At 48.7% G+C, this 12787-nt stretch overlaps 1 long non-coding RNA gene across 1 annotated transcript in view; it reads left to right on the top strand.

Moving 5' to 3' along the window:
• The window catches only part of LOC149358920 (uncharacterized), a 52946-nt gene extending 41239 nt beyond the window's left edge, over positions 1-11707 (top strand). Inside the window, exon 2 of the long non-coding RNA XR_016288741.1 lies at positions 10416-11707. This is a non-coding gene — a long non-coding RNA (uncharacterized LOC149358920). The remainder of the gene's footprint in view (positions 1-10415) is intronic.
• The last annotated feature ends 1080 nt before the right edge of the window (positions 11708-12787 follow it).

The following is a 12787-nucleotide window of genomic DNA, read 5'->3' as shown; positions in this document are numbered from 1 at the left end:
ATAATATGACTGCATCTTTTTTAAAATAAAAAATAAATAATGCATTTTCAGAACTGTTAGAAAATATTTTCCTCGGCTTCTCTACTCGCTTCAAGTCAAAGTCCTTCTCTGGCTTCTTGGTGTCGCCATCTGTGAGGCTCACGTCAAACCAATTCGAATGAGTGGCGCGAGATTCAAGTTCTAAAGCAAGGGATCCGCGCTAAATTATCCTGTTAGTCCTGTACAGTGGAAAGTTAAACAAAAGTTTCTTCTCTGTTCGCTAGCGGAAAACTTCGTGTGAACGTAGCAGCTAAGTCTGAATAGGCAAGACTAAAGAAGCGGACAGACAGGACTCAAGAAGCAGACACAGCACATGTGTCTGTCCGTTTCTTTAGTCCTGCCTATTTTGCGCTGTACCTTTTCCTGCGAAATGTACCGACTAGCCCTGACAAGTACCCTTTTGTAGATATTGGTGGACACCAGCAAGGATGAAGCCTTTCTTGAAGCGTTCCACTCGGCCATATCTTATCTGTGTCCTAACCTGAAGCTACGCAGACGTGGGACATCAGTTGGTTTCGTACATTTGCACGGGTATGTGAATTCATGGTATCAGCACAGGCGACAGCTTGATCTCCCGCGGTCACTCAGGCTTGGGCAGTATCGAAGATATTATCTTTCGACACATCTTGTGTATAGGACTTAGGTATACCTTGAAGAAATGAAAGAGAGGAGTACCGTACCCAAAATACAATTTTACTGTTTTGGGCCGGCGGGGATATCTCAGCCGATAGAAGGGAAGAATTAGGATGAGACGATGTCAATGCCATTGGCCGGGACAGTCGCCTTTCTTCCTGCGTTTGCTGTTTGGTTGCGCTTATGTACACTCGGTGGCAAAAGGGACGAGACAGGCTCATCGTTGTGGTCGAAACAACACTCCTTCACGGCCATTTCAAGTTGCGGTCGTTGCCAACGTAAATGGAAGACTTTCGCATTCATTCACAGCAGCTTACAGAACATTTGTTGTTTACTTTGTAAGCAGGATAAAGGGGGTTCGAGTACCGGCTCGACCGTTTTTCTTTTCAGTGGAAGGTCACGTGACCATGTGTTTTCCTTTTCAAGCCGTATCATACAAGCAGGAAAGAACACGAATGGAGACGACAGGACGAAGAGCCTCCTTCGTGTTCCGTCCTGCTTGATCGGCGCGTTTAAAATAAAAAAATGAATCAAAGACAACTAGCCCAGCAGCAAGTTCTTTTAATCTGTTCTTTTGTTTGTGGGTTTCTTCATCGTTTTCATTTTTCCGCGCTGCATTAAATATATTGCAGAATCAAGAGGTTCGCATTGGAAAGCGTTTGACCAAGACTACGGAGATTCGTAGTGCGCATTTCTGCCGTGAGAAGTGATTTAGGCTGGCGTAAATTGTGAACCACCTTTGTGGGGAGCATTGCTGGGCAGCGACCACTTGACTGTAGAGGTGCATTTATTGAAATCAGAAACAGCTGTTTCCTGCGCGATGTAGCGCGTATATGCAACGCTTGCAATCAGTATAGTGGCCGGATGCAGGCTAAACTCGGAGTGTGTGCTGAACTTCACGGAGACGTTCTGGAGCTACATTCGCAGCCGGGGCCGGCATCAATCACGATTTGTGGCGCCGAAAAACGACTATCTACGGCTTCTTTTAAAAGCCAGAGCTCCCTCGCTTATCAAGCGACCGCTGCTTAAAAGGCTTGTTCAGGGTTTGTTCACGATTGATGTCAGTTAGAATCGTTGCGTATCGTTTGCGCTCCAAAAGAACCAGCGGGATTGAAACGCGCACTGCAATCCGTTATTGCAATTTGTATTTTTGCTTTGTCATTGCGCCCAGACGCGTTAGTCAGGTGTGATCGGGTATGTGGAAAACGAGCCCACACATCTATGCAAGCTTAGCACATTGCTACTACGCCTGAATGCATACTGCGACATCTTGAAATTTTGTAGTCCGCGAGTACCAGTGAATCGGACACTATTTGAAAATTTTCTCGGTATGCGTGTTTTATCTCCGCTTATGCGTTGAGAGTTCCCCCGCCGTCCTTTGAAGCGCGATTAGAGCCGCCTCGGTATACGTGTCGCGCCGTCACCAGTCGAATGTTTTGCATACCAGACCATCCACGCCTGTGTCATATGGTTTCTACCGCACCCGCGATACCGGCTCCGCCAGACAACTCAACATGGCCTACTTTGAGAGTTACTTCGTCTAAGGCAACACATTCACACGAATAGATTCGCCTGGCTCTTTCCTAGCGTTCGCCCTTTACATAGAGCAGTGGCGGATCCGGGGGGAATGGCCACTAACGACGCCCCCCCCCCCCCCCCCCCCCCCCCCTCCTTTGAGAGGGCTTTTTCGGTCCGTGGAATTTCTGCTGCGCGACCGACACTGTCAGCGGCGAGAAAAGCATCTCCCCCACTTCTACCTTTTTGTTAGGCGCCGAAACTGGCTGCTAAAGCGACCACCGCCTTCGTGGAAGAGAGCTAACCGCTTCTTCCCAAACCCCATTTTGCCTCTTCAGGGACCAAAAGTTCGCCAATATGAGTGTCGCGTTCGTTAAAAATAGACAACTTCGTTCAGCGGGTGCACACGACATCCGTTTATTCCAGGTTACATGACACGACTGCCGCCCCAAGGGGCGCTCCTTTGTTTCCCTTTCCCAGCTTGCTTGGCTTGTCTTGCCTTCCGACTTGGGACGGTCTTGTTTCGGTTTCGGTTTCGCAACACATTCCCCCCCAAAAATGACTTCAGTCATTTTTTCCTTTTACGTTAACTCAAGAGGATACACGAGTTGGATTGGTCTCTTGAGGGTTGATCCTCCAGGTAGTCTCAGAAGGCACGATCGCACCTTCCCGTCTCTTCCAGGAAACAGTTTATCAATCCTTGCGGTTTTCCACTGCTGCCGTGGTTGAAGACTGTCACGAAGAAGAATCAAGTCACCTTCCTTGATCGCTTTTCCTTGACGTTCGTTCTGACTCTGCACATTTCGCAGTTCCTCAAGATACTCTCTGGTCCACCTACGCCAGAAAGCTTCTGTGGTCTGCTGGCGTCGGGTCCACAGTCTCTGAAGAGATATGTTGATCTGGTCATCTTCGTTTTTTCCAACGCTAGGCAGCGACGTGAGGCGTCTTCCTGTCAAGAAGAAGGAAGGGCAAAGAGGTTCCGGTTCTTCCGGTCCGTCGTATACGTGAGTTAGTGGTCTTGAGTTCAAGACAGCTTCAATTTCGGCCAAGGTCGTTGCTAGCTCGTCGAAGGACAGAAACTTGGCAGCGATAACTTTCTTGAGCGCAAGTTTGGTTGATCCGACGAGTCGCTCATAAAAGCCACCCCACCAAGGGGCGCGCTCTACTATGAACTTCCATTCGATTCGTGTCTTTGCAAAGTAGTCAAGAACCTCCGGTTTCCGGATAGAGTTCCAGAGGTATGAAAGATCTCGGTTGGCTTTCTTGAAGGAAAGCGCGTTGTCAGTGTAGATGACTCTGGGTACACCTCTTCTTGAGATGAAACGTTTGAAGGTCATCAAGAACGACTCCGCTGTCATGTCCCTCGCAAGCTCTAAGTGAACTGCCCGTGTCACGGCACAGGTGAACAGCGTGATATAGGACTTGTACAGCGAGTTTTCTCCTTTTACTAGAAGTGGCCCTGCAAAGTCCACCCCTGTGACCTCAAAGTGTTGAGCCTGGGTCACTCGATCATGTGGAAGCGGTGCGGTCACTTCCGATGCTGGACGTGCATTGTAACGTTGACAGGTTATGCACCCTTTGATGATTCTTTTTACCAACTGGCGGGCTCGTACAACATGGTACTTCTCTCTCAACTGTACCAAAGTATCCCGTGCTCCCCCGTGAAGTACTTGGAGATGAGCTTGACGCATGAGCAATTCGGCTAGGTGATGTCGCCTCGACAGTACAATTGGATGGCGTTCGTTGTACGGCTTGCCACTCTGTTGAAGTCTGCCGCTTATACGTAGAATACCGTCGTTGTCAACAAACACTGGAGTGTCCCTCAAGGGCGAGTCCGCTGGAAAGCGATCTCCTTTTTTCGCGCACTCAATTTCCCTCTTCAGGTCTTCTCGCCGAGCTTGTCGTATCCAGTATTTCTCGGCATCATCCAGTTCAACTGCCGTCAGTGATCCTTTGTTAGTGCTCAGATGTCGCAGCTTGTTGACATATCGTAATATCCAAGCTGTCACTCGGAAGAGTTTTGTTGCATTGCTGTATCGATCTGGGTCTAACAGCTTCGGAACTTCAGTGGAGCTTGTTGTATGAAGGACTTCCACAATTCGCTTTTCTTCGTCCACTGTCGGAATGTTCCTTGGTTGAGAGAAGCGTGGCCAATTGTTTTCAGTCGCCTTCATCCAGGGCGTTCCTTCCCACCAGGTGGAACTCTCAACAAGCTGATCTGCTGTCACTCCCCTGGTCATGAGATCCGCCGGATTCTCGGATCCGGGACAATGTCTCCATGCTGAGGTGTCGGTAAGACGCTGAATTTCTGTTACGCGATTCCTCACGAACTGTTTCCATTGCGAGGGCTCTCCCGTGATCCAATGCAATGCGATTGCCGAGTCGGTCCAGAAATGTGTCACTTGTGGTGGTTCCTTTAGGCCTTTCAGGATGTATCGACTCAGTCTGGCCGCTAAGAGACACGCCATCAATTCGAGTCTCGGAAGAGTGAGTTGCTTGATCGGGGCGACCCTCGACTTGCTAATGAGGATGCTCGAAGTTGCGATGCCATCCGCATCGGTTACGCAGATGTAGGCCACCGCCCCGTATGCCACTGGGCTGGCGTCAGCAAATACGTGGAGGACTGTTTTGATGGCAGGTTCGACTGTGCCTGCTTTGTAGCAGCGTTGCACTTGAACTCTTTTCAATTCGGTTAGTTCCTCGCACCACCGCATCCATTTTGCGTCCAGATCCTCTGGTAGGATGTCATCCCATTCCACGTTTCTTTGCCACAGCTCTTGGAATAAAGCCTTTGCCCGGACTGTGAATGGAGCTAGCCATCCAAGTGGGTCATACAGTCTTGCTGTTGTCTTCAGAACAGACCTTTTAGTACTTGTTCCTGGCTCAGGCAGCTCGATAGACTGTGGGGTGAAGGTGAGGTTATCTGTGCTGGGATTCCACGTCAGTCCTAACACCTTAAGGACCCCTGGGAGGTATCCTAAGTGTCTTGCTTGACAATCATCCGTCGCAAACCGGTCGTTCAATGCCTGGTTGTTGGACGCCCACTTGTGGAGTGTCATAGAGGCCGCGCTGAAGATGGTCCTAGCTTCTTCGTAGATCTTCAGGGCTCCCTCTTTGTTTTCTGCTCCCGTTAAGAGGTCATCCACATACAAGGAATGCGCCAGCAGTGATGCTGTGTCCGGATACTCTTCTTCCATATTCTTCAAGTGATGCTGAAGAGTTGCTGTCAACAAGAAAGGACTCGCTGTGGTTCCGAAAGGAACTCGCTTCATTCGCAAAGTCTGCACCTCGCCTGCTGGTCCACTCGTACCTGGCTTCGTATGGTACCACAGAAAGCGCAATGCATCTCTGTCGTTCTCTCTTATCTCTATTTGTAAGAATGCCTTCTCGATATCCGCGACCAAGGCTATTCTGTTGCTCCTGAAATTCAGTAGCAGTGCGACAAGGTCAGCTGTCAAATTCGGACCACTCTCGAGGTTTTGATTCAATGACTAACTTCTGTCCATGCGAAGAAGCATCGAAAACCACTCGCAGTCTTGTGGTATTGCTCGTTTCTCGGAACACCGGCTGATGAGGCATGTAGTAGATCAGTTTTCCTTGTTCTTCTTTTTCTACTACTGGTTCAGCTATGTCTTCCATGCAATACTGTCTGATGACTGCGTCGTAGGCTTCCAGTAATTCGGGATTTCTTCGAAGGCGGTTTGTCAGTTGGGACAGGCGTTTTTCCGCAGTCCCCTTGTTGTCACTTAGATCTATGTTTTGCTTCCAGGGAAGGGCTACCTCGTATCGAGATCCACTACGCCTGATAATGTCTTCGAAAGATTCGAGTAGCTGTCGCCCAATACAGTCGTCGTTATCCGTGACTCCGATAGACTCCAGGGTCCAGAAACGTTCCAAGCAGTTCATAGTCTCACTCTCGGCCAGTGATATGCGGAGGGCGATGGTTTGCATGCTCTGTGAATCAACCATGTTTGCTCCTACAGGTCCTTGAATGCACCACCCAAAGGCAGTCTCGACTGCTCGGAGTTTTCCGTCTAGCTGCTTGCTTCTTCCAGTTACAAATTCCCAGTAATGCTCTGCTCCGATGAGGAGTTCGATGTCACCTCTTTCGTTATCGCAGGTCCTGTCGGCCACAGCCAAAGGTCCAAGTAGTTTCTTGACCCTGTGTTCAGGAACCGGGATTCTTTGTTCGCATATGAGGTCCGTCTCAAGAACTTCGATCTGTTGAATCTTCCTGTTTTGTGCGGTTAGCGACACCAGCACTCTGTTAAAGTCTCGTTCCGACTGGTGTCCACCGAACACGCCAACTTTCAGTTTTTCTGTTCCGAGAACTTGACACCCGAGTTTTTCTGAGGCTCGCTTCGTGATGAATGAACGTTGGCTTCCGCCGTCAAAGAGCGCTCGTAAGTATACCGCTTTCGTTTCACCGGCACACAACGCCGTTGCCGTTTGTAGCAGTACTTCTCGTTTGCGAGTTTCTTTTACTGTAGATTGCAAATTCACTGGGACTGTTGTCACATCGGTTGCATTTGCCTTGACTTTCGGATGAGTAAATTCTGGGTCGCACATTGTTGTCGCATGCCGCCCTGCACAGTCACCGCATTTAATGCTGCTTCTGCACTCGTTAGAACGGTGATTTGGTTTCATGCAGCGGAAGCAGCGTCTTCCCAAACGTAGCATTTTCTTCTTTTCTTCTAACGAAATGCCAGCACGGCAGGCAGCGGTTTCGTGATTATTCTCTTTGCAAAGAAAACAATGATCTGCTCTTGCTGACTGCTGCAGTACAGCAGCTGATGATTTAAATTTCGTTCCAACGCTCTTCTTGTAACTCCCAGTTGGATTTAACGTCTTCAGCATTGACACCTGGTGCTTCTTGCCAGTATCTTGCTGAGCAACCAGATTCTCGAGGCTTTGCACTTCAATCCTCAAAAAGTCAAGTAACTTCGTGAATTAAGACGGAGTACCTTTTGTAGCTGTTTCTTTTGGCTGCCCCGGTGCGCCGTCGCTCCGCAGCGCAGATCCAGTTCGTTCCGTGTTCTGTGTTGACGTTTCGGAGGGTTCCTCCCTCGCCACGGCTCGGTGAAACTCGAGCAATATTTCTTTCGGCAGGGCGCGCTGTACCACGGGGTAGAGGAGCGTGCCGTAGGTCTCCTGTTTCTGGCCGAGCGCTTCCAGCCCGCGGAGGTGAGAGACGAGGGCATCGTACAACCGTCGGAGGGACAGTATGTCTTCGGCGTTTCGCACAGGCTCAAGGTCCAAGAGCTTTCGCATGTGCGCTTGCACGATGGCGTCCTCACCGCCGAAGCGTCTTTTCAGCAGCAAGATGGCGTCGTCATAGCACTGCGATGTGGGGGGAAGGCCCTTGATCGTTCTTGCTGCTTCGCCAGTCACAACCGATTTTAGGTACCCGAACTTGTCCAAGGTCGTCAGCCGATCGTTCTTGTGAATCATTTGCTCGTACTGTTCCCAAAATTCTTGCCAGGACACATCTTTGCCGTCAAATTTTACGAGCTCTAATTTTGGAAGCTTCACCTGGCAGGTCGTGGTTGCCGCGCCTGCGTCGTTGCTTGGTGATGGCTTTTCTTTCGGCTGCCTCTTTCCTTGGATTTCTTGAATCTCCGCTTGGAGCTTCGCAACGTATGTAACGATCTTGTCGTCATACTCGATGGTTTCGATATAGTCCTGCTCCGCTTCTTCCGCTGGCAATAGCGCCTCGACAGCGGAGTTAGCTTCGTTTATACGGGCCTGTAGAGAGCTCATTCTTGCCAAAAAGACACTGAGTTCCTTTTCGTTGCCCGTGCGGCTTTTCATGCAGGAGTCAATTTCCGTAATGAGTCTAGTCACCTGTGATTGGACAGCTGATCTCTTCGCTTTGTGTCTGTCCATGTCGCTGCACTCGGTAGCACTGGGCGGCGGCTTTGGAGTAGAAATGGGCTTTTTCTTCGTTATTCGTTGCCGTCGCATCCAGGTAGTTGTCTTCGTTAGGTCTCGGGGTATATCCCGGGTTTCGGCACCAGCTTATATTATGTCGCGTTCGTTAAAAATAGACAACTTCGTTCAGCGGGTGCACACGACATCCGTTTATTCCAGGTTACATGACACGACTGCCGCCCCAAGGGGCGCTCCTTTGTTTCCCTTTCCCAGCTTGCTTGGCTTGTCTTGCCTTCCGACTTGGGACGGTCTTGTTTCGGTTTCGGTTTTGCAACAATGAGCGGAGCCGTCAACGCTAGGCAGGAAAGGGTAGGAGACAGGTTTCTGTTCCCGTGTCATGAAGAGTGGATTGTTCGTTTCCGGGCTAGGGGTGCGGGATGGTGAAGGGGAGAGATTGGAGCGACAGGTCACCAAAACCAGAGGACTCTGTTAAAAAGACGCATTAGAGACTTTTAGAACAGGGTGACGCATCGGTTGGGGGCATCGATTAGGGGGACAATAACCGGAGGGAGGGACGTTACTGTCCCGCGCCTGCGCACTGGTCCCACGCTATTCCTCTACGCCGTAACCGATAGCGTCATCCTATTATAAAGGTCCCTATTGTATACTGAAGACCATCTGCGGTGGCTAACTTAAAGGCCTCTAAACAAGATGGGTTGAGAGACACGAAAACGCGATCCGATTTTCAAGATTCACTTGGAAATGAGGCGAAAACTCCGGATAACATTGCTAACTGGACAGATATGCGCATCTCTGCGAAAGTCAACACACTCCGTGCAGCTATCAGTGATGGCGAATTCCTGGTGGCAATCATTTGCTTAGCAGACATTCTGACGTATACGCTTCCACTTAGTTGCCTATTCCGAAAAGTGTGCGTGGACATCCGAATCTCTAAGAACGCGTTGACAGAAACGATGACTGTATTTGGCAGCGAAGAGTGCACTCTGCGAAAGCATTTTCGCAGGTCTACAAAGACGCCGTCGCTTTGGCGGATGATCTGGAAACGAAGACAGACATACAGATTCAGCACGCCAACGCTTGATGCAGAGAGCTACTACAGAACAGTTGTGTCCGCTCCTGGACAATACGCTGAAAGATTTCAAAAGCGAGATTCGCATTTGAGGCGGAAAGTGCCTGTTCCAGTTTGTGCCTTCGGAGATATGCGCTGCAAAAGAAGACGACACAAAATCTCTGGCGAGCATTGCTCAGCGATATTCCGCTTTTCTGGGAACAAAAAAAAAAAGCCCCTACAGCAGCAAAAATATGTCAAGCTGAGCTAAGTTTATGGAGGCAGAGATGAAAGCCTGAGCCCGAATACGGAGCGGAAGTTCCTACTACTGCTGTTGGAGCGATGGGCGTGCGCGGTCGGGTAATCTTGCCGTTAATACATACTATAATCCTGCAGATACTAGTCACCATACCTGTGAGTGTCGCCAGTGCCGGAAGGTCTTTCTCTGCTCAACGCCGTTTGGAGACTTGGATGCGTTCCTAAATGAGCGAAGGGCGCTTAACCGGACTGTCATTGTTACACTCATAGGCCCATTGTTCTCATCAGGAGAAAAAGTATTGAGCGGTTCGCAAGCAAAACCGGAAGATGGGCATCTTTGGCCTCGTGTAAATGCATTCTTTTTGTTGTATTGCTTTTCAATTCTTGCGTCTTCGTAGGTTAAGACGTCCGCTTATTCCGATATAGTTTTGTAATTTTGTATGTAACTTTGTATCTTGTATGTATACGTCATTGTAGTTGTTTTGATTCCTTCTACATTTTACATTTATTCTTCCAGAGTTTACTTTTTGTCCATAGCTCACGAGTGTAACCCTCTTTCCCTGTGCAAAGCTGAGTAGGGCATTAAAGGTAAATGCAAAAGTCAGCGCGGGCTGGTTAATGCTGCGGCTATAATTTTACTATAATTCCCTCTTGTGTTCATGCTTGTCCCCATTACTGTCCAGATTACCTGCGAAAAAGGCACTAATGGTTGCGACTGAGGACAAAACGGCCATTTGGTTGCAGACGCGTGTTAAGTTGTGCAGTGCTCTTTGAACTCAAAAAGCCTAGTTTTAGAAACCAATTGTGTGTGTTCTCTTCTGTTCAGTTTTTTTTCCGCTGTGTTCCTTCATAGTACTTAGTATGATGTTTGGATACCTTCCGGTTTTCAAGAGGAAATAATTCCTCATAGTACTATGCTGGAAAGGTTCAACGGTTTGCAGTACAGATCCACTGCATTGCCTGTTTTACCGTATAGATTTCTAGGAGGAATTTCTCTAATGCTCCCTCTTTCGTGTTGCTTATTTTACAGGCACGACAGGAGGACCACCGTCGTGCATCACGACTGCAAGTCAGAGCGCAAGAAGCACACGCGCACGGCGTGACAGTCATGTGGTTTCCTTCGAACCAGCGAAGTGCAGCGCTTTTCATCGAAATTAAGACAAACAACGTAGAATCCCGAATGGACCTGAATCTCTAGTAGCTTAAAGACGCACAAGGAATCCTGGACATGAGCAGAGGGGTAGTAAACTTTATTCACGAGTTACAGCCCTCGCTGGTTGTCATACAAACTGCACGCAACAAAGATAAAAGTGGTTGTATAAACACTGCGGCATTGTTGCTAAAACAAGAGTTCTCAGCGAGTTGTTTCAATACAAAAACGGCGCGTACGGGCGTTAACATGTATATAAAAACGTTCAGACATATATAAAAAAAGTCGACATGACGTCATAGGTGCACCTAATCGGAAGGCTGAATTCCGCGTCTAGGAACATTGTTCGAGCCGTGCTTTTTTCGAACTACTGTACCCTATAGATATATATACTATTCCGAGCAGGTGGCAGCTGCGCATACGACGAGCATGAGCGACCGGCGAAGACAGATGAAAAACATTTCTTCCTGGATGACTTCACTTATCTGAACGGTATTCTCCCCAACCTGGGGCCGGCACCCGCGTTCTTGGCCCTGAACTTGAATGAAGCGCAAGTCTAATGTGAGCGAGTGGTGTGCGTAGTACGCGGGCGTGGGGATGGAGACTGCCGATGTTCACGGCGCGTACACATGGCGCAAGCCGTATACTTGAGCTGCGATTGCTGTACTTGCGAGAACTGGCCTTCGCTCACTCCGTCACGGTAGATGAGACCTCGTTTGCCATCTTGTAGGCTTGGAGATCTCTGGCGACATTCTTCATGTCTTCGATAATCTCGACCGGCTTTGTGACGGTAGGATTCTGTGCCTGTACATCCATGGAATATGGAGACGTAGCGAGAGGCTCTCTTATCAATGCTGGCTACGATGGCAGCCACGGTCGATGTGTCCGTCTCTTGCGGGCCGTGATGCCTGACATCCACGCGAACAATAATGACGCCGACGAGATTGGAAGTGTCGACTTTCTCCGGCATTACTCTCGGCGCCATCCATCTTCGCATTCACCTTGCGCGTCACTCTTGAAGATATGCCTCGCAGCTGGCCCAGATTGAAGAGGCTTTTTGTCGTAAGGATTTGTGTTATCGGACCAAACTGTCTCCGCGTATTCTAACTGATGACGTTTTAGAGAGGAGAGTTATTGTATGAAATTATAAATAAAGCCTGGAGATTTGGAAAGATTGTGGTCCTTTCGAGCATACCCGAGAATCTTCATGACAGTCTCGGATGACGGGCTACGTCCTTTCGTGTACATGTGCAATTTTGTCCGAATCTTGCATTTTCTTCCATGACGCTGGAGGAAATGTTTGGAGTAGACAATGACCGAGTGGTCGATTCTTATATGAAGCTTAGAATCCTCTTCGGTTTTAAACGATTCCAACTGTGTCCAGCCGAGTATCTCGCAGGATGCTGAGGTACTTGCGGAAGGAAGCTTATTACATACTAGTGAAATTGTCCGCGTGGATCGCCACGCCTCGTAGTATAGTGTTGAGGATGCTGACATGCGATTTGCAGACCAGCTGATTCAGATCCACCTTAGCTATCTAGATGGGTTCGGTTGTCGGTCCTGCAGTGAATAAAAGAGGGGATGAGTGAAAGAGAAGAAGAGTGAAAGAGGAGAAGAGTGAAAGAGGAGAAGAGTGAAAGAGGAGAAGAGTGAAAGAGGAGAAGAGTGAAAGAGGAGAAGAGTGAAAGAGGAGAAGAGTGAAAGAGGAGAAGAGTGAAAGAGGAGAAGAGTGAAAGAGGAGAAGAGTGAAAGAGGAGAAGAGTGAAAGAGGAGAAGAGTGAAAGAGGAGAAGAGTGAAAGAGGAGAAGAGTGAAAGAGGAGAAGAGTGAAAGAGGAGAAGAGTGAAAGAGGAGAAGAGTGAAAGAGGAGAAGAGTGAAAGAGGAGAAGAGTGAAAGAGGAGAAGAGTGAAAGAGGAGAAGAGTGAAAGAGGAGAAGAGTGAAAGAGGAGAAGAGTGAAAGAGGAGAAGAGTGAAAGAGGAGAAGAGTGAAAGAGGAGAAGAGTGAAAGAGGAGAAGAGTGAAAGAGGAGAAGAGTAAAAGAGGAGAAGAGTAAAAGAGGAGAAGAGTAAAAGAGGAGAAGAGTAAAAGAGGAGAAGAGTAAAAGAGGAGAAGGGTAAAAGAGGAGAAGGGTAAAAGAGGAGAAGAGTAAAAGAGGAGAAGGGTAAAAGAGGAGAAGGGTAAAAGAGGAGAAGGGTAAAAGAGGAGAAGGGTAAAAGAGGAGAAGGGTAAAAGAGGAGAAGGGTAAAAGAGGA

This window comes from Amblyomma mixtum, chromosome 2 (assembly GCF_055824585.1).
Source record: "Amblyomma mixtum isolate Tamu chromosome 2, ASM5582458v1, whole genome shotgun sequence".
NCBI classification, from domain to species: Eukaryota; Metazoa; Arthropoda; class Arachnida; order Ixodida; family Ixodidae; genus Amblyomma; species Amblyomma mixtum.
The sequence above is the reverse complement of the archived record's forward strand: the minus strand, read 5'-3'. Positions and strand labels throughout refer to the sequence as shown.